The sequence below is a fragment of the Hirundo rustica genome, chromosome 26 (genome assembly GCF_015227805.2).
Source record: "Hirundo rustica isolate bHirRus1 chromosome 26, bHirRus1.pri.v3, whole genome shotgun sequence".
NCBI classification, from domain to species: domain Eukaryota; kingdom Metazoa; phylum Chordata; class Aves; order Passeriformes; family Hirundinidae; genus Hirundo; species Hirundo rustica.
In genome coordinates, this window is record NC_053475.1 from 1,744,547 (window position 1) to 1,766,387 (window position 21,841).

The 21,841-nt window shown below is 50.8% G+C and overlaps 1 protein-coding gene and 1 long non-coding RNA gene across 2 annotated transcripts in view; one reads left to right on the forward strand and one right to left on the reverse strand.

Moving 5' to 3' along the window:
- GNG7 (G protein subunit gamma 7) overlaps positions 1-21,841 on the forward strand; it is a 53,039-nt gene that overhangs the window by 19,245 nt on the left and 11,953 nt on the right. Inside the window, exon 3 of the mRNA XM_040086529.2 lies at positions 6,554-6,625. The gene's annotated coding sequence lies outside the window, so the exon portion shown is untranslated. The remainder of the gene's footprint in view (positions 1-6,553; positions 6,626-21,841) is intronic.
- On the reverse strand, positions 14,985-18,766 carry LOC131378707 (uncharacterized). The gene is made up of 4 exons (XR_009208513.1): positions 18,662-18,766; positions 17,278-17,402; positions 17,019-17,178; positions 14,985-15,328 (listed from the first exon to the last, which is right to left on the reverse strand). It is a non-coding gene; the product is annotated as an uncharacterized LOC131378707 (long non-coding RNA).

Consider the following 21,841-nt stretch of genomic DNA (forward strand, 5'->3'; position numbering starts at 1 on the left):
CGTCGGGACATTTTTAAAATCTCATTTTCCAAACAACTCCTGGAAACTGGCAGCCCAGAAGCAAAAAAAAAAACCACAAACAAAAAAACCTTTTAAAAATAGCTCTGAAATGAGTCCTGTTGTTTCCATGGCCCCTTGTCCTGAGGATCCCTGGAACTCTGGAGGGGTTTAAGGAGATTCTGCTGAGCTGAGCTGGAGCCCCAGATATTTCCTGAGGAATCTTTTCCTGTCAGGAATGAACTCCTGCTGCTGGAATGCTGCTGTCTGCAGAGTTTATTTTAAACTTTTTTCCCCTCTTTTGCTCAGAGGAAAAGCAATTCCTGGGCAGGAATTCCTGAGGGGGTTGGAAAAATCCCTTGGAATATCCCAGGTGGGGAAATGTGCTGCTCCTTTTCCTTGGATCCGCGAGGCGTTCCACGCTTAAATTCGGAATGAATCGGGTTTGTTTCCTGGAATTCCACCTGTGCACAGGTCTGTGGTATCCCAAAATTCCTGAGCCTCCCAGGGGGCAGGATTTACCTTTGGAAAGATTTTCAAATGCCAGGTGTGGTCCTGTCCAACGATTTCCTGAGCTCAGATCCCTGGGGACGTGAATCCTGCGGATCCTTTTTGCTCCCCTCTCCTCCAATTCTTCCCTTTTTAGGACTTAAAAAAAAATAAAAAAATAAAAAAAAATTCCAGAGCCATTTGGGCAGCACAAACTTCCCAACGAGCTTCCAACAGCGAAGGAGTGCTGGCTGCAGCAGCTGTTCCCAAAAAATATAAAAATAAAAACCCCAAAAAACCCCAGCTGGAAAAGGGCAGAGGGAAAGAAGGATCTGCTCATCCCTTGGAGGAGCTCCCAGGGAAAAGTTCAGCCCTGGATGTTTTGGGGTGGTTGTCCCGGTGCAGTTGTTGGATAATTTGCTATTTATAGCGGGGTGTTTTTAGGGATGTGACAAGTGCAGCCCTGGACCTGGATCTGGGAATGTTTCTGGAGCAGGAAGGGGCAGGACTGAACCTGTGGTGCTGATGCATGGAGGGGATTTAATCCTGGGGCTGAGCTGAGAATTCCTGAGGGACATGGAGGGGCTGGAGAATTCCTGGGGAAGGAGCTGGAGAATTCCTGAGAAAGGGCTGGAGAATTCCTGGGAAGGAGCTGGAGAATTCCTGAGAAAGGGCTGGAGAATTCCTGGGAAGGAGCTGGAGAATTCCTGAGGGAGCTGGGAAGGGCCCCAGCCTGGAGAAAAGTGGGATCAGGGGCACATTCCAAATCTCCACAGATCCCTGACAGGAGGGAATGGCCTCAGGGTATTCCAGGTGGGACAAGAGCAGGAATTTCCTCATGGAAAAGGCGGCCAGACCTTGGGAAAGTTTGGAATCGCTATCCCTGGAGGTTCGCAAGGATGCAGACTCCAAACTGGGGGAAGGGGCTGGAGAATTCCTGAGGGAGCTGGGAATTCCAGGGGCACAGAATTCCTGGTGCTGAGCTGGGAGCTCCCCCTGGAAAGGCTCCTGCTCCTTCCCCTGGGATTCCTGGCTCCAGGGGGGAATTCTGGAGGGCTGGGCTGGAGAGGATCCGGTTCCCTTCCCTGCAGGATGCTCCGAGTGCCCAGCTGTCGGTGCTTCCAGCGAACTGGGGAGGGAATTCGGGGAAGGAATTCGTGGAAGGAATTCCCCTTCCTGCTGCCCACACCCACGGCCGAGGCATCTCTGAAAGGGATGGGTCTGGCTTGGCAGGGTCAGGGAGGGAAGGAGGGCCAGGAAAACCGGGATACAGGCAGAAAAACCGGGATACAGGCAGGAAAACCTGCAGGAAAATCTTGATACAGCCAGGAAAACCTGCAGAAAAATCTTGATACAGCCAGGAAAACCTGGATACAGCTAGGAAAACCTGCAGGAAAACTGGGATACATCCAGGAAAACCAGGATACAGCTAGGAAAACCTACAGAAAAACCTGGATACAGCCAGGAAAACCTGCAGGAAAACCTGGATGCAGGCAGGATTTTGCCCCAGCTCTCAGTGTGACATTCCCAGCAGGAATTGCTGGTTTTGGGGAGGGGGCAGAGCCTTTCCAAGCTCTTCCTGGCCTCTTCCAGGCCCGGAGCCAGCAGCTGTTTCCCGCTGGGAATTGCAGTGTCCGTGTCCCGGCGATGCCTCAGTTTCCCTGGGATGTCCCAGGTCTGTCCCCGGGCCGTGTCCCCATCTGGCCTGGACGGGCCCGGGAACAGGAGCCTATGGAACATGGAATTCCAGAGCTGTGCAGCGGGACGGGGCTGGCAGGAAGGAGGGGGCAGAGCCGATTCCTGCGGCCTGAGCTCAGCCTTGTTTTCCCCGCCGGAGCGAGGATCCCGCGGGGCTGCAAACTGCGGGAAAGCCAGAGACGGGATCGAGTCCCTGCGGAGAGCCCCGCGCTTGTTTTTCCCCTTCGGTGGCGGCGGTGGTGTGGCTGCTGCCAGATCCCGGAGGAATTCTGGGCCCTCCGCAGGGCTCTGAAGCTGAAATTTAACCATTTCTAGTGCAGGATTAATTCCACAGCAAAAATCTGCTTTGATTCCTGCCACAGCTCAGATTTGTCTGTCTGTCCAGCAGCTGGAACAAAGAAATGAAGTTTTCCCAGGCTCGGCAGTGCCTGGTGAGCATTTTCCATGCTTTTTCTGCTCCGCAGGCTGAGTGGGAAAATCCGTTTTGACTCTGGGGATCTTGCACCTTGTCAGGGACGGGGCGAAATGAGCTCCTGGATCCGCTCTGAGCCTCGAGCTGCAGCTTGATAACAGCCAGACAACTCCCCTGGACGCCGCTTTGTAAAACAAAAGGTTTTAGTGACGATAAAAAATGATAAACGGTATCAAACGAAGGAAATCTAAGCCGAACACAGCGTAGAGAAGGCTCTTACTCCGCTAGGGCATTCCCAAAAAAAAGCGATGGAGCGGTTCTGTGCAGGCTTGGAAGGACTCCATGCTCCAGGTGGGGTGTTTTTGGCACCTTCCCCAGTAATGAATTCGGCAGCAGGTTTTGGGAAAACGTTTCCAGAGCTCAGTCAGTGCCCCTGTGCTGGCGTTGGGCCAGTTCAGAGAAGGGAAAAACAGAAAGTTCTGGGACTTCTTTGGAAAAGCCAGGGGTGGAACTGGAACCCCTTTTCCTTCTTTGGAAACCCCTGCCGGGGCGTTGGAGCGCGTTGCTGCACGTCAGGGTGGGAATCGTGGGAATGCCGGGGAATTCGCAGGGGCAGAGGTGAAAGGAGACGCTGGAGCTGCTGGAACGTTTAATGAGACAGACTGGAAGGCACAAACACACAAAGGAAGGAGAAATCCAAACCAGCAGAAAATTCCGAGGAGAACCGATGGGAATGAGGGATGGGTTGTGTTGTCACTGCAGGTTCTCAGCTCAGTTCCAGCTCCTTTAGCCTGGAGGGAAGGGATTTGAATTGTCATGGATTAATCTGCCAAGAGTGGGTTCATTTTACCTGGGAAAAGGGCCTGGCTGAGGGGTTTGGAATGGGTTTGGAATGGGCTTGGAAATGGGTTTGGAATGAGTTTGGAATGGGTTTGGAAGTGGAGTTTGGAATGGGTTTGGAAATGGAGTTTGGAATGGGTTTGGAAATGGAGTTTGGAATGGGTTTGGAGTGGGTTTGGAATAGGTTTGGAATGTGTTTGGAATGGGTTTGGAGTGTGTTTGGAAATGGAGTTTGGAATGGGTTTGGAATGGGTTTGGAATGGGTTTGGAGTGGGTTTGGAAATGGAGTTTGGAATGGGTTTGGAATGGGTTTGGAGTGGGTTTGGAAGTGGAGTTTGGAATGGGTTTGGAGTGGGTTTGGAAGTGGAGTTTGGAGGTGCGATTTGGAGTTGGTTGGATTTGGGGTGTTTGTGTCCAGCCCTCCTGCAGCGTGGAGCTGATTCCAGCAGCGGCTTCACCTCCGTGGAATGGATGGGTTGGAAAAATCCCTCTGAAGTCAGGCTTGCAGCTGAAGGTTGGCTCTTTTTCCCAAAATTCCTGGTGGCCTTCCCTTGCCCACGGAACCTCCCAGGTGCTGCTGCGCTTTTCTCAGCCCCACACTGGTTTTATCAGCTGCATTGTGTGGATGAATTCCCTGGAATTTCGGTCCTTTCGGATCAATTGCAGGGTTCTGAAGGGAGTCAGGACTCCTCCAGCAGGGATGAGGAGTGATCCCGATGATCCAGGTGCTCTTTTCCATCCCCCCCATCCCAAATCCAGCTAAAGCCTCTCCAGAGTGCAGGGACTGGTGGATGGTGCTGTGGGAAACCTCCCTGGAGCAGCGGGAATGGCTGGAAGTGCCCAATTCCAGAGGCTTGGAGCAGCCTGGGACAATGGAAAGGGTGGGACTGGGTGGGCTCCAAGCTGCTCCCAGCCCAAAGCATTCCACGATCCTGTGATCCTCAGGGATTGCCCTGCAGCCATCCCAAGGCCAATTCCAAACCTGGAGCTGTTGGTGCCTTTATCCCCAAATTCAGGCTCCTTCCTTTCCACGGAGAGCCGGCCCCGGGATGTGAAATCTGTAAAAATCCCTCTTTATAAAAACAAACCAACGGCTTTAAACTGCTTTTTTTTTGGCCGTTCCTCATCCCTGAATCCACTGCAGGAGGAGGAGGGAGGTGAAAGAGCCCTGACCTGAACCCCGGCCCAGAAATCACTGACGTGGGTTTGACTCCTTTAGAGAAACCAAACCGAACCAAAACAAAAAACAAACCTGTTTGTGTTCAGCCAGCGAGCCGGGAAAACAAGCAGGGTCAGATTTCAGCTCCGATGGATTCTTGGAATTCATCCCTCGCTGGCTCCCGGGCTCTGACTTCAGCTGGGTTGAGCAATGTTTTACTGGAGCAGCCTCGGACGTGAGGCACGAGGGGTTCTCGGGGGGGTTGGGAGCTCTCCCAAGGTCAGCTCGTTCCTGCAAGCCTGGGACCGAGGTTTTCTTGGAAATTCAACCTGCCAGGATGTGCTCAGCCGGGGCAGGCTGAGGGCTTCTGCGGTGAAACGCGCTGTAATCGTCCCCGGAATGATGCAAACGCTGCTGCTTCTTCGTATTCCCCCCAGAAAAAATGATGCAAACTCTTCTTCACGTTCTTCTCTGGAATGGGGCAAAGAGCTCCACTTCTTCATATTCTCCTTTAAAATGGGGGAAATTCTTCCTCTTCTTCATATCCCCTCCAGGAAAAATGATATAAACTCCTCTTCTTCATATTCTCCTTTAAAATGGGGGAAATTCTTCCTCTTCTTCATATTCTCCTTTAAAATGGGGGAATTTCTTCCTCTTCTTTGTATTCTCCTCTGAAATGGGGGAAATTCTTCCTCTTCTTCATATTCCCCCAGGAAAAATGATACAAACTCCTCTTCTTTGTATTTCCCTCTCGCCAAAAAATGATGCAAACTCTTCTTCAAGTTCTTCTCTGGAATGGGGCAAAGAGCTCCACTTCTTCATATTCTCCTTTAAAATGGGGGAAGTTCTTCCTCTTCTTCATATTTCCCCCAGGAAAAATGATACAAACTCCTCTTCATGTTCTTCTCTGGAATGGGGCGAACTCCTTCTCTTCTTCATACTCCCTCCCCAAAAAATGGGGGAAACTCCTCCTCTGCTTCTTGTTCTCGTCTGAAATGGGAAAATTTCCTCCTCTTTTTCATATTCCCTCCCCAAAATGGTGCAAGCACCTCTTCCTCACCTCATTCCCTCCCAAAAATGTCAGCCAAAAATGGGGCAAAGAGCTGTTCTTCATATTCTCTGAAATGGGGGGATTCCCCCTCTTTTTCATTTCCCCCCCAAAAAATGGGGGATATTCCTCTTCTTCACCAGAAATGGTGCAAGCGCCTCTTCCTCCCCTCATTCCTTCCCCAAAAATGGGGAAACACTTCCTATTCTTAACATCCCCCCCCGAAAATGAGGCGAGCACCTCTGCAGCTCCTCATTCCCCTCAAAAATGCTGCAAACTCCTTCTCTCCTTCATACTCCCTCCCCAAAAAATGGGGGAAACTCCTCCTCTGCTTCATGTTCTCATCTCAAATGGGAAAAAATTCCTTCTTTCCTTCATATTCCCTCCCCAAAAATGGGGGAAACTCCTCCTCTGCTTCATGTTCTCATCTGAAATGGGAAAAATTCCTTCTTTCCTTCATATTGCCTCCCCCAAAATGGGGGAAACTCCTCCTCTGCTTCATGTTTTCATCTGAAATGAGAAAAATTCCTTCTCTCCTTCATACTCCCTCCCCAAAACGGTGCAAACCCCTCTCCTTCTCTTCATCCCCCTCATCCCAAAAAACGCAAATTTGGATCCGGATTTTTCCCCCGAGCCCTCCGCCAGGGGTTTATAGAAACAGAGGAGGACGGGTTCCACGGCTCCCCTGTGATTATTCTGACCGTGGGTAACTAAACTTCGTCCCTATGGATAAATAAAATTGATATCCGCTGATTTTCCGGGGGGATGATTGGATATCAACGAAACCCTCAGCGACGGAGCCGAAATCCCGGATTGTAACTCCGTTAATAGCGTCTGCTTGGGCGTGCCGAGTTCATTAATGGGGTTAATTAATGGGGTGCTGGATCTGAATCCCCGTTTTCCTTGGCAGGAGGAATCCAGGGAAATCGAGGAATCCACGCGGATCGGGGGACGGAGGCCGAGACTGCGCTGCAGTAGGAAGGTGAGCGAGGAGCTCGTGGTTTGTCCCGGCTTTGATTAATTTCCCATTAATTGCTTCGTTTTATCTGGAAAACGGCCGGGATGAGAGGTCTGGAATGAGTCTGGGATGGGTTTGGGATGAGTTTGGGGTGGGTTTGGGATGAGTTTGGGGTGAGTTTGGGATGGGTCTGGAATGAGTTTGAGATGAGTTTGGGATGAGTTTGAGATGAGTTTGGAATGAGTTTGAGATGAGTTTGGGATGGGTCTGGGATGGGTCTGGGATGAGTTTGGGATGAGTTTGGAATCGACTTATGGGTGCTGCTCGTTATGGGGCCTCATTATGTGCCAGCAATTGCCTCGTTAATTAGGGAGGGAGATCTGTGCATTCCAGAGGGGACCTGGAGCTGTGTGGGAGCTGCTGTTCCATGGGAAGCTCCGTGAGGGGCTTCTTTGGGGTTCTTTGGAGTTCTTTGAGGTTCTTTGGGTTTGTTTGAGGTTTTTTGTGGTTCTTTGAGGTTCTTTGAGGTTCTTTCAGGTTCTTTGAGGTTCTTTGGGGTTCTTTGAGGTTATTTGGGATTGTTTGAGGTTCTTTGAGTTTCTTCGAGTTTCTTTGAGGTTATTTGGGATTGTTTGAGGTTCTTTGAGTTTCTTCGAGTTTCTTTGAGGTTCTTTGGGATTGTTTGAGGTTGTTTGAGGTTCTTTGGGGTTGTTTCCTTCGCCATTGGGTTTTGCCGGAGCCTTGGGATGTGTGGAGCAGCCGAGGGGTTGGAATAACCTCGGGAACTGAAGGGGCAGGAGGCTGAGCCCTCCCTGGGTTTGGGAGGGGTTTGAGCTCCCCACAGGGGCTTTGGGACAGGAGCGATGAGGATGATGAGGATGATGAGCGGCTGCTGCTCCTGGGTCACCTGAAGAACTGATGTCCAGGTGACTTCAGAGCTCCGCGTTTCCCCGTGTCGCAGCCAGGCTTGGGGAAGTGGGAATGGCTGATTTTGTGCATTTCGGGTGAAAAAAATCACATTTTTGGGGGGAATTAAAATAAAAATCCTCCTGGATTCCCTCGCCTGCAGTTCCCCGGTGCGGACGGCAGAGGGCGCGCTGGGGCCGCGGTTGGTGCGCGATGATTTCAATATTGATTATTTTTAGAATAATAAGTGTAAAATAGAATTTTATAAAAAATACAAACAACAAAGAAAGTTTTTAATGTAGTATTATATATCATTTGTCGTGATATATGAAATAGATATTATTATCTATTTATGTAACAATCTAGTTTTATATACAATATATGTGTTATATATGTGTTATATATTTCTATGCTATATGTAAAGACAGGTATATTATGGATTATATATTATATATATTATATTCTATATTCTATATTATAGAGTATAGCGTATAGATTATACATTATACGTGATACAATATATATTATATATTATATAGTATATATTGTATATTGTATATTGTATTTTATATTTTATATATATGAAAAAACCGTTATTATTTATATGGAGATTCCTTAATCAAGGCGCTCCCGGTGCTTTAATTAAAAGTGGAGCCATCAGCAGAGAGGGGCGAGGTGCTGCAGGGACTCTCCCAGGAGGATGAGGATGAGGATGAGGATGAGGATGAGGATGAGGATGAGGATGAGGATGAGGATAAGGATGGATTTTCCCCCACTCCCCCTTCGCCGAGCTCTGCACCTCGACCCCAAACCCAAAAAATCACCCCAAAAATTCCGTATTCCCTCCAAACTCCTGGGACGCCCCAACCCCAAAAAATCACCCCAAAATTCCGTATTCTCTCCAAACTCCTGGGACTCCCCAACCCCAAAAAATCACCCCAAAAATTCCAAATTCCCTCCAAACTCCTGGGACTCCCCAACCCCAAGATCACCCCACATTCCCGACCTGGCGCCGATGCCGCGGGTGCCCCGGCAGGCGGCGGCCGGCGCTGCTGCCGCCGGTGTTTTTCCTGGCCGGGAGATTCCCTGGCTCCGAGCCGCAGTCTGGACAGACAGACAGACAGACAGACGGACGGACTGAGGGATTCCTGTGCTCTTAGGTAAGCACGGACAGACAGCCATTATGCAAATTCCCAGCCGGAGCGGCTTCCCAAACATTCCTGGGATTGTCTAAATAAGGCGCTGTTTCAGACCCAAACTGCAGCCAGCTGCCATTTATTTTATTTTATTTTATTTTATTTTATTTTATTTTATTTTATTTTATTTTATTTTATTTTATTTTATTTTATTTTCTTCTATATTTTATATTTTATTTTATTTTCTTCTATATTTTATATTTTATTTTATTTTATTCTATATTTTACTTTATTTTCATTTTATTATTATTTTATTTTATTTTATTTTATTTTATTTTCTTCTATATTTTCTATTTTATTTTATTTTCTTCTATATTTTACTTTCTTTTTGTTTTATTATTATTTTATTTTATTTTATTTTACTTTATTTTTAAAATTTATTTTATTTTATTCGACTTTATTCGACTTTTTTTAAAATTTTACCTTTTTAACCTTCCCAATTCCGGGGAATTTCCCTAAATCCCTGTGGCCACAGGAGCGGGAAGCCACGGATGGGAGGGAGCAGGCATTCCCAGATTTTCCTGGAAGCTCATTTCCCACCTTGAGGGCCGTGATTCCATCTTCTCCCGCTGGGAATTCCGGATTTGGGGCGAGCTGCAGCCCCCACTTCCATCCACGCTCACAGCACCACCTCCTATTGCATCCTCACCGATTTCCCCTCTGCCGCGCTCTCTGGCAGGAGGAAAATCCCAAATCCTGCAGCTCCCAGCCCTCCTGGGGGCCTGGAGCCCTTTTCCAGCTCAGCTCAGCCGCTTTTTTTTGCCGTTTCTGCTCGGAGGTGTGAGCTCAGGAGGCGGCCGAGCGCCGCTGCCTCCGTTTGGGGTTTGTCCTTCCTGCCCTCGCACTCGGCACCTGCACGCCCAGAAACCTTCACCCCACGGCGCCCACCCCGCCTTTTCCTGCTCAGAAAATTCCCTTTCCTGCTGCTCCAGGAGCTGGGGAAACCCTTGGAGTTTTTTGGGAGAGCTGAGGAGCGTTTGAGGGAGATGTGGGCAGCTCAAAGGCGTCGCCGGGGTTTGCTCGGTGCCGCCTTTTCCAGCCCGGCCCCGAGCTGAATCATCCGACCTTTCCTTGGGAACGCTGCATAAACACCAGGATTATCCCAAAAAACCCACCAGGATTATCCCAAGAAACACCCAGAGATCCCATCCCAGCTGCAGGGCTGAGCTTGGCGGGGTTTTCCTGGTCAGAAACCCAGAACTGAGGAGCGAACCCCTCAGAAATCCGCACGCGAAACATTCCCCGTCCCTAAAAACCTCCCCCCATCCCTAAAAACCCCCAAACCCGCCGGATTTGGGGTCGTTTTGGGGCCTGTTTCCCAGCAGAGGCAGGGTCACGTGTTCTCTGAGGTCACTTTTGGGTGATTTGTCAGAATTCGGGGAAGCTCGGAGCTGTCGAAGCACAAAACGCTCCGGGGTGGCTCCGCTGAACCTTCTTGGGGGAAACAGGAAACGCTGCCTGGAACCACGGAAGAACTGGGGAAAGCTCTGAGAAATTCCAGCTCTTGGAAGTGAAATCACTGCTGGAAGGTTTTAGGGGGAAGGATTTTGGGTGAAAACACCCAAGTTTCAGGAAAAAAAAAAAACCCCGACGAGCCAGGAAGGGTTTTTGGTGGTTTGTGAGAAATTTTTTCCTTCCTCCTTCCTTGGGCTTACCAGCCAAAACCTGATTTTTAAACTGGGTTTGTTCAGCTCCGAACTGAAACTTGAAACTTTCTTATTCACTTTAAACCTTTTCCTTTTTTTTGGGGGGGGTGGGAAACCCTCACGTTCTCACCTGAACCAGAAGGAAAAGATTCCCTCAGCTGCCCCTTCAGGGTGGGAAGAAAAATCCGTGAATCATCTGAGCTCTGCTTCCCAAACCTGTCCTGCTGCTCCTCCTTCCTCTGGAATTCTGCAGGGAAAACGGAGAAAACCCCCCCAAAAATGGGAATTTTGGGGGTCTCTGAGGAAGCTTTTCCTTTCTCCTGAACTCCTGCGCTTGGATTGATGAGCACAGAGTGTTTGCAGGGTGGAATCTTTTCATTTTTCCGTGCCCTAAATGCTGTTGAGGTGGGATTTAGGGATTTTGGGAAGCTCAGCATTCCCACCATGCCCAAAGCCCGGCCTGCTTTAGCACAGGGAATTTTGAGGCTGTCCTGGATTCTGTTAAAAACAGCAATAGCTCAGAAATCCTGGGATTTTTGGGATTGGATTATCCCAGGGTCTCCATGGAGGGCTGGGGAATTTTGTCCCCCGGAGAAGCCGTGGAGGGAAAGTTTTTCATTATTTTTAGTAAAGCTTTATTTTAAGAACCTAATTTTTTTTATTTATTAAAAGGAAAAATGCTTTGCCCTCAAGTCTCCAAACACAAACTGGACAAACTGGAATTCCTCATCCTTTGCTCCTTCCCTCCTGGATGTTGATTTTCCTTCCTCAGAGAGTTGACACCTCTTTGTTTTGCCAGGTTTTGGGGAAAATCTGAGCTCAGTTTTCCCACAGAGGGGGAATCCAGCCCCTGGGAAAAGGGCTTGGTATGTTTTTTATCCGGGTGCACATCTGGGAAAGGCATCACAGGGTGGGAACGGCTCCGGCCGGAGTTCCCAGCCCCAATTCCAAGATTTTGGAGATTCCCAGAGAAGCTGTGGCTGCCCCTGGAGGTGTCCAAGGCTGGTGGGAAGTGTCTCTGCTCCCGGGATGATCCTTAAACTCCTTCCAGACCCAACCACTCCGTGATTTCCAGACGAAATAGGAATTTTAGGAGGAGCACTCTGGCCCCTCACGGAGATGGCAGCTCCCCTTTGCAGCGGCTTCGTGCTCCAGATGTTTTCCAGCTGTTGGAAGGGAAGAGCAGCTCTTCCCAGTGGATTTTTTGGGATGAGGCAGCCTCAGGTTTTGGTGGGAATTCCTCTGTTCTTTCCTTCTGATTTGTGGCTTTAAAACACATTCAACACGTTCCAGCTTTGGGATCCCAGGATTTGTGTGATCCCAGCTTTGGGATTCCAGGATTTGTGTGATCCCAGCTTTGAGATCAAAGGATTTGTATGATCCCCAGATTTGTGTGATCCCAGCTTTGGGATCCCCAGATTTGTGTGATCCCAGCTTTGGGATCCCCAGATTTGTGTGGTTCCAGCTTTGGGATCCCCGGATTTGTGTGATCCCAGCTTTGGGATCCCCAGATTTGTGTGGTTCCAGCTTTGGGATCCCCAGGATTTGTGTGGTTCCAGCTTTGGGATCCCTGGATTTGCTTGATCCCAGCTTTGGGATCCCTGGATTTGTGTGGTTCCAGCTTTGGGATCCCGGGATTTGTGTGATCCCAGGTTTGGGATCCCCGGATTTGTGTGGTTCCAGCTTTGGGATCCTGGGATTTGTGTGATCCCAACTTTGGGATCCCCAGGATTTGTGTGATCCCAGCTTTGGAATCCCAGGATTTGTGTGGTTCCGGCTTTGGGATCCCAGGATTTGTGTGATCCCTGGATTTGTGTGATCCCAGCTTTGGGATCCCAGGATTTGTATGATCCCTGGATTTGTGTGATCCCAGCTTTGGGATCCCCGGTTTTGTGTGGTTCCAGCTTTGGGATCCCAGGTGTTTGGGAGCTCCGGGCCAGGTGTGGCACCGTCCCCCGAGGTGGGTGGGACACAGGCAGCACTTCCAAAGCTTTTCTGGGAAAGGGGAATCCTAATTCCGGCAGCTGCTGAAAGGGAATTGCCTGCAGCCATCCCTTTCAGGAGCAGGGTGAAATTCAGCCGCCTTTGATGTTCCCTTTCATTCGCACCAAAACACCAAAACGGAGCCTTTTCTCCCCATTTCCACAATGAAAAATTGCTGTTTTCATAAAAAGCGGCTCCTCAGAAGAGACCACGAGCCGGAACTGCGCCGGAGCCTTCAAACACCCGGCCAGCTTTGATCCCGAAACTTAAAAAGCTCCTCGGGATCAGGGCTGGGGCTCGTGGAGGGGAATATTTGGGAGCGTTTGTGGCTTGAGCAGAAATTACAGGGGGAGGAAATCTCCAGGCTTTGATCAGCTCCAGCCTCATCCCCCGTGGGAGCAGCGGGGTCGGGGCCAGGAAGGGTTCCAAGCGCAGGGAGCCATCCCAAATTTCTTCCCTGTTGGGATTTTTATTTTTTGGATTTTTGGGATTTTGGTCGTAAACACGCTCAGAGGGAGGTGCAGGACTCCAGGTTTCCTCTGGCTGTGACCCATCCCAAAGTTCTGGGGTTTCTCCTTTGGGGTGCAGGGGTCCCTGGAGGGAGCTGAGTGGGATCCCCTGATCCCGAAATCCCAGGAGCCGCCTGCTCCGGGAGGGATCAGCTCCTGCTGCCCCGGTGCTGTTACACAGCACAGAGCCACAGCAGGGCTTTAATTCCAGCTGTAATTCCGTGATCGCCCTTCCCGGAATTCCCATCCCAAGATTTTCAAGCCAGGCCTCACCGGAGAAGAATTCCAGGAGCACATCCAAGGGATGGGTGTGGCAGGATGAGCATGGGAAGGAGTTTGTGCTTCAGGAGGTCCCAAATTCCTCCTGGAGGGAGAGGGCTGGAGCAAGGTCATCCTTAGGCTCCTTCCCAGCCCAAACCATTCCAGGATTCCATGATCCAGCCCAAACCATTCCAGGATTCCATAAACCAACCCAAACCATTCCAGGATCCCGTGATCCAGCCCAAACCATTCCAGAACTCCATAAACCAGCCCAAACCGTTCCAGAATTCCATAAACCAACCCAAACCATTCCAGGATTCCATGACCCAGCCCAAACCATTCCAGAACTCCATAAACCAACCCAAACCATTCCAGGATCCTGTGATCCAGCCCAAACCATTCCAGAACTCCATAAACCAGCCCAAACCATTCCAGGATCCCATGATCCAGCCCAAACCATTCCAGAACTCCATAAACCAACCCAAACCATTCCAGGATCCCGTGACCCAGCCCAAACCCTTGCAGGGTTCCGTGGTGTGCCCGCACCCGGATCGAGGATCACTCCCTGCATCCTGTTCCTGCTGCCTTTCCCGGGGTTCAGTTCTGCAGAACTCCGGGAGAAAGTGGCTTTATCTCGGAATTTGATTGCCCCGGGGTTTATCGTGGGTGGAGGCGAGGATCTGTTTACAAACAACGAACAGCCCCGGGCCAGCTGCCTTTGGAACCTTTGGAACCTCTGGAACCTTTGGAATGGGATGTCTGCTCCCGAGATTCAAATGACAGCGGCCTCTGCCTTCCCTCGGTGCCCAGGGAATGCCCAGAGCTGGAATTCTGCCCTCAGCTCCTGCTGCTTCCCAAAGTGCCCCAGCTCCGTGTGCTGGCACCTGGAACCCCCCCGAGCCCTGGGCTGCATCCAGGGAATTCTGGGCAGCGGGAGAAGGGGGAATTCTGCCGGGAATTCTGCCCCTCTGCCTCCCGCTCGGGGTCCTGGCACGGGGAGGAGCTGTCGGAGCAAATCCAGAGGAGCTCGTGGAGCTGCTAAAGGAGCGGAGCTCTTCCCTCTGGAGCCAGGCTGGGAGAGCTGGGAATGTTCCCCTGGAGAAGGGAAGGATCCAGGGACAGCTCAGAGCCCCTTCCAGGCACTAAAGCGGCTCCAGGAGAGCTGGAGAGGGATTTGGGACAAGGGATGGGATGACAGGACACAGGGAATGGATTTAAACTGGGAAAAGAGAGATTTGGGTGGGATATTGGGAAGGAATTCCTGGCTGGGAGGGTGCTGAGGGAACAGGATGGAATTCCCAGAGGAGCTGTGGCCCTGGATCCCTGGGAGTGTCCAAGGCCGGGCTGGAGCCGCCTGGGATAATGGAAATTATTCAACTATCAACTATCAATGTTATTAATTTATTAAATATCAGCATTGTCCAATTATCAAATGCCAACATTATCCAATTATCAAATATCATTATCCAATTATCAAATATTATTATCCAGTTATCAAATATCAGCATTATTAAATTATCAAATGCCAACATTATCCAATTATCAAATATTGTTATCCAGTTATCAAATATCAGCATTGTCCAATTATCAAATGCCAACATTATCCAGTTATCAAATATCAGCATTATTAAATTATCAAATACCAACATTATCCAATTATCAAATACCATTATCCAATTATCAAATATTATTATCCAGTTATCAAATATCAGCATTATTAAATTATCAAATACCAACATTATCCAATTATCAAATACCATTATCCAGTTATCGAATATCAGCATTATCAATTTGTCTAATATCAACATTATCTAGTTATCAAATACCAACATAATCCAATTATCAGATATCAGCACTATCAATTTAGCAAATATCAGCATTATTAAATTACCAAATACCAACATTATCCAATTGTCAAGTATCAGCACTATCAATTTAACAAATATCAACATTATTAAATAATCAGATATCAGCATTATTAAATAATCAGATATCAGCATTATCCAGTTATCAGATATCAGCATTATCCAGTTATCAGATATCAGCGTTATCCAGTTATCAGGTATCAGCGTTATCCGGTGTTTGATAATTAAATGATCACACATCCCCGCTCCAGCCCCGCTGGCGTGACGCGGAATTCTGCTCACGCCGTGTCCGTCCCCGGCGCTGCCGTCTCCTCTGGAACCGCCGTTCCTGGATCCCTCTGCTTCTCCCTCTCTCCTGCCTCTGGAAAACTCATCCAGCGTTTTCCTCACGCGGCAGCAGAGCTTTGCCACGTGCCCATTCCCAAAATCCCCACTTTTAACCAAAGAAGCTGCGTTTCAGACCCTTTCCATCCCCAAATCCGGGGCTGAGCTCATTCCCCCCCTCGGGGCGCGTTCCCGCCCTGCATCCCACTGTGACATTTGGGAATTTGGGATTGTGTCCCAGCTGATTCACTCTCCGGGGATGTGGGGGGACAGAACGGGTCCGGAGCCAGGTTTGGGATTGGGGGAGCAAAGCTCTGGAAAAGCTGGAAGTGCCGTGGGCTCATCCAGCGCCTGGCACGGGCTCAGCTCCGTGGTTTTTTGGGAATGAAAGGATCCTTTTCCTGCTCTTTTCACACCAAAAGAGGAAAATCTGGGATGAGTGGGCTCCTCGGTGACTCATGTGCCCAGGGAAGGATTGGGAAGAGGAGGAGGAGGAGGAGGAGCCACACGATGCCAGGGCCTTCGCTCCTCCTGCTGCGGCCTTTTTTTAGCCCTAGTAGCAGCTGAATTCCCGGCAGCTTTTCCCAGCATTCCCAAACTGGGAATTCCAAATTTCCCAGCTTTTTCACAGGGTGCTAAATCCTGCCTCTCCTCCCTTTATTTTTAGCCCTGGGAGACTCCAGGTAGGAGCAGCACGAATTAATCTGAAACGAGGGACCGGAGGCAAAGCCGAGGAATTTTTCCTCTTTTTTCCTGGAGCTGCTCCGTGTTTTGGGAAGTTTCCTGTCCCGTGCTGACCCCGCTGCATCCTGAAAACCTTTCCCAACCTGTGGGCTTGAACCCTTGCCCAGAAAAAGGGTTGGAATTGAGGAGGCACGGAGCTTCAGGGATGTGGATCCGAGTAGTGCCGGGCTGGGATGGGGTAAACAGTGGGAAGCGAGGCCAGAATTCCCTTTGGAATTCCGTGGAATCTGAGGAATTGGCGCTCAGCTGTCCCGGGAAAAGGGATGTTTTTTATTTCGCCCATTTCTGTCAGAACTAGGCCATAGCTCCCTGGCAGAGCTGAGCTCCTCCAGCGCTGCAGAAAGCACCCAAAACCGAATTTTGGGGGAAATAAAACCGGAGCTGAGGTGGTTGGGGGTTGGATTTGGACCTGGAGTTTGAGATTCAGCGCTTAAACGCCGGGCGGTTCTGCAGCAGGTTGGGTGGGTGGGCGTTGGCTTTAAGATAGCGGAATTGAAGATAAAAATACATCGAAATTAACAGTTCACAAGCAAAAAAAAACCAAAAAAATTGGATTAAAAGTAGTTGGAATGGGCGAGGAAGAAGGGAGCAGGATCACCTGTGTCACCTCAGCGCCCTGGCACCGAGCTCCTCCTAATTTCACTTGCTAAATGAAGATGTTAATTAGGCAGGGATTGCACAGGGCCAGCTCAGGTCAGCCTCTCCTTGATCCTTATCCCAGTTTTTCCCAGTTTTTTTCCCAGTTTTCTCCCACTCTTTCCCAGTTTTCTCCCAGTTTTCTCCCAGTTTTTTCCCAGTTTTTTTCCCAGTTTTCTCCCAGTTTTTCCCAGTTTTTCCCAGTTTTTTCCCAGTTTTCTCACAGTTTTTTCCCAGTTTTCTCCCAGTTTTTCCCAGTTTTTCCCAGTTTTTTCCCAGTTTTTTCCCAGTTTTTTCCCATTTTTTCCCATTTTTTTCCCAGTTTTTCCCAATTTTTCCCAGTTTACCCCGGTCTGGCAGCTCCGAGGCGGTGCCAAAGTGCCGGCGCAGCTTTTCCCAGCAGCACGGAAATGTTGTTTATCCATTTTTAATTTTTTTATTTATTTTTTTTTTAATCCAATTAAGGATTCAAATTGGGATTTACAGCTGGGAATTCCAAGCCAAACCCTGTGGGACAAAGGAGGAGGTGTTTGTGGCAATAATTAGGGAAAATATTAGAAATAAATTTTAAAAAAATTCCACTCACCCCCGGGTTAGGGAGTTTACCATGGGACGGGAGTTTCCTGCTGCCTGTCCCGTGTCACGCTGGTTCCTGACGTTTATTCCCGCTGGGCAGGCGATGTTTTCCCAGTTTTCCTGCGGATTTTGAGCTCTGTTTTGGGAATTTCGAGCTGGAAGTTTATAAACAAATCCTGCTAAAATGCAGAGAGGTGATCTGGGGTCGTGGGCGCGCCCGTCCCGCTTCAGCCCGGTTAAAACCTGGCGCTGGTTTTAACTGAAACCGCGCTAATTTGGGGTTTATTCCACATTTCAACGTGGAGAATGAGCCGATTTCTCCTTTCTCCCGTCGCTCCCACCAGGGAAGAGCTGCTGCTCCAGGGAATCTCCTGGAGATGATTTGGGCTCACCCGGCCCAAGGAATTCCCTGAACCGGGCGGGGATTTGGGTGCAGGGAGGGTGGGAGTGATGCCGGGTGAGGGATGGGAAATGCGTGGATTTATGGAATCGTGGAATTCCCTGGCTTGGGAGGAACTTTAGGGTCACTCTGCCACGAGCAGGGGACGCTTGTTGCTCTCCCAGGTTTCTCCATCCCTGGACATTTCCAGGAATCCAGGGCCCTGCTGCTGCTTTTCCTCCTCCTCCCATCCCCGCGCTCCCGCGAGTTTCCCTCCCCGGCTTTGTTTGGATTTCGTTCCTGCCGCAGCTCCGGAGGGTGACAGCGATGACAAAGCCGCCCTAAATCATCCCCCAAACCCGCCGGGCCCCGTCCCCAGCGGGATGAGCCCGTGGATTCGGAGCCTGGTGACTCCTCTCCCCTCGTTCCACCGCCCCAACCCCGGCAGAGGCCGCGGCTTCTCCGGGAATTCCTTCCCAAATCCCACTGAAATTCCCCAATTCCAGTTTGAATCCATTCCCTGTGTCCTGTCCCTCCAGCCCTCATCCCATCTCTGTTGAGGGTCTTGGAATCTCGGGATGGTTTGGGTGGGAAGGGAGCTCAAAGCCCATCCCATTCCAAGGGCAGGGACACCTCCCACTGTGGCCTTGGACACTCCCAGGGATCCAGGGGCAGCCACAGCTCCTCTGGGAATTCCATCCCATTCCCTCAGCACCCTCCCAGCCAGGAATTCCTTCCCAATATCCCACCCAAATCTCCCTTTTCCCAGTTTAAATCCATTCCCTGTGTCCTGTCCCTCCAGGCCTTGTCCCAAATCCCTCTCCAGCTCTCCTGGAGCCCCTTTAGGCTCCGGAAACAGCTCCAAGGTTTCTCTGGAGTTTCCCTTCTCCGACCTTGGGCACTCCCAGTGATCCAGAGACAGCCACAGCTTCTCTGGGAATTCCATCCCAGCCCCTCCCCGCCCTCCCAGGCAGGAATTCCTTCCCAAATCCCACCCCAACCTCTCCTTTTCCAGTGGGAAGCCATTCCCTTTACCCTGTAAATAACCCTTCGGGTCCTGCAGGGCTGCAGTGAGCTCTCTCCAAAGCCTCTCTCCTCCCAGAACCCTGCCTCTTTCCCTATCCCTGTTTTCCCCCAGCCCACGGCCGACAATTCTCTAAATTTAAACCCCAGCCAGCCCAAGGCCGCTCCCTCACGTGCCTCCCGCCCTCGCACGCGCTGGAGAAAATTCCCTTTTTTAGCCCGGCCGGCCCCGCTGGCAGCAGCCCCGGCCCTGAGCTCAGCCCTGGAGCGCCGCCAGCGCAGCGTGACCCAAAGAAAAGGGCCCGAGGAGCTTCAGCTTCCTCCCCTGGCACATCCAGCCCTCACATGACGCCGCAGTCATCGGCTTTTCCCAAAACGCCGCGCTTTTGCGGGAAAACGGCCGCGCTCACGCGGGGTTGGGGCGGCGGAACGAGGGCAGAGGAGTCACCAGGCTCCGAATCCACGGGCTCATCCCGCTGGGGACGGGGCCTGGCGGGTTTGGGGGATGATTTAGGGCGGCTTTGTCATCGCTGTCACCCTCTGGAGCTGCGGCAGGAACGAAATCCAAACAAAGCCGGGGAGGGAAAGTCGCGGGAGCGCGGGGATGGGAGGAGGAGGAAAAGCAGCAGCGGCGTTTCGCTCATGTGATGGCCGTGCCACAAAGGTCACACACGTGTCTGGGAACGGGAACGAGCCGGGAATGAGCCAGGAATGAGCTGGGGCCTGATGCCAGCAGGGCCTTTTGTAGGGAATGAGGATCCCACAGCAGCTCCAGAATGGGAATGAGCCGGGAATGAGGCGGGAATGAGCTGAGCCCTGATTCCAGCAGGGCCCTTTTTAGGGAATGAGGATCCCAGAGCAGCTCCAGAATGGGAATGAGCCAGGAATGAGCCAGGAATGAGCTGGGGCCTGATTCCAGCAGGTCCCTTTTTAGGGAATGAGGATCCCAGAGCAGCTCCAGAATGAGAATGAGCCAGGAATGAGCCGGGAATGAGCCAGGAATGAGCTGAGCCCTGATTCCAGCAGGGCCCTTTTTAGGGAATGAGGATCCCACAGCAGCTCCAGAATGGGAATGAGCCAGGATTGATCCAGACCCCAATGCCAGCAGTTTGTAGGGAATGAGGATCCCAAAACAGCTCCATGTCCCCATTCCAGAACAGGATTGAGCCAGGCCCCGATGCCAGCAGTTTGTAGGGAATGATGATCCCACAGCAGCTCTGTGTCACTATTCCAGAATGGGAATGAGCTGGGAATGAGCTGAGCCCTGATTCCAGCAGGGCCCTTTTTAGGGAATGAGGATCCCAAAACAGCTCCATGTCCCCATTCCAGAACAGGATTGAGCCAGGCCCCAATGCCAGCAGTTTGTAGGGAATGATAATCCCACAGCAGCTCCATGTCCCCATTCCAACCCAGAGCTGGGTGTTCATCCCTAAGTCATGGAGTTCAGGTTTTGGGGTTTTGCTTCCCAGCAGAGCTGAGCTCTCCTGCTCCAGGTGAATTCCTGCCTTAGGGAAAAGATTCTCCCTTGGGGCTCTGAGGCTTTGTTAGCAGAGGGCAGTTAATTGTGGGGCTGCTCCAGGGAAATCGGGGAGAAAGAGATTCCAGCCAGGCCTGAGCTCCCTGGAGCGGGAGGGAAGGAAAAAGGGGTGAATTCCTGGGGGCTTCCTTTGCTCCATCCCAAAGAATGCTGGCAGCGACCTCACTCCGGCTTTGGGAACTCCTCCCTTTGGAAAAACCTTTCCAAACCCGGCTGTGGTGGTGAAACCAAGGTGTGACCCAGGGAAGAGGTTCCAGGGGGCTTTTCCTGGGGAAAAATGGGATTTAAAGCAAGGGGAAAAAAATCCTCATGAGCATCTCCCGCTGAAAATCTCCCCCACGAACCTGGAAAAGTGGATTTTTGTGGTTTGGACAGAGCAGAGCGAGTGCCAGTCGATGTTTCCAGCTCTGGGAGGTGAAACGGTATAAAAAATCCTGCTAAAACATGGAATTCCAACGCCTCTGGGGGGTTGTCGGGAGGTGCTCGGACAGAGAATTCAGCCCAGAAATTTGCAATTTTATTTTGAACCGGTTTTGCCTTGACTCGGTGGCAAACACACCCAGCAGGAGGCAGGGGTTGGGAATTCTGCCTTGGAAAACGCTGCCCCAGGAGCTTCCAGCAATCCCCAAATCCCCCCGGGATCGATGTTTTCTTTGGAGCTGCCTCGGGAAAGAGGCTGGAAACGCTCCCAGCTCCCATTCCTGCGGGGTTTCTCCATGGATCAGCACTCCTGTTGTTTGCTCAGCATCAACCCTGGGAAGAATTCCTTATCTCCCTGTTTTCCACGGCAGGGGTTTCATTTTTTAAGTCAATATTTTTGCCACAACCCCCAGGTTTTTTTTGGGGGGGGGATATTTTGGTTTGGTTTGTTTTTGTGTTGGTTTTTTTTTCCTTTGGCCGTCGTCGTCGTTTTCCAAAGGTCGCTCCCCTCGTGCAGGCACGGGGATGAAACCGGATCCGCGCGGGAAATCATCCGCGGGGAGGGAGAATTCCCAAAGTTTTCCAGGGTTTTTGCACGTGGTGTTTGGCACTCGGATTCCTGAGCCTGCAGAAAGCGGGAGGGAGGGGGAGAATTCCCCCTGAACTCCCAGGATTCCAGAGAAAAACCTGGAATTCTGCTCCAGAGGCTCCTGAGTGATGCTGGAGCAGAGGCCGGGTCAATTAATCCCTCTGGGGTTACTGGGGAAACTGGTGTGGGGTAGTGGGGTAACTGGTGTGGGGTTACTGGAGTAACTGGTGTGAGGTAATGGGGTAACTGGTGTGAGTTACTGGGGTAACTGGTGTGAGTTACTGGGGTAACTGGTGTGGGGTTAATGGGGAAACTGGTGTGGGGTAATGGGGTAACTGGTGTGATTTACTGGGGTAACTGGTGTGGGGTTACTGGAGTAACTGGTGTGGGGTAATGGGGTAACTGGTGTGGGGTTAATGGGGTAACTGGTGTGAGTTACTGGGGTAACTGGTGTGAGTTACTGGTGTAACTGGTGTGGGGTAATGGGGAAAGTGGTGTGGGGTTACTGGTGTCACTAGTGCTGGTTACTGGTGTAACTGGGGCTGGTTGCTGGTGTTACTGGGGCTGGTTACTGGTGTAACTGGTGCTGGTTACTGGTGTAACTGGGGCTGGTTGCTGGTGTTACTGGGGCTGGTTACTGGTGTAA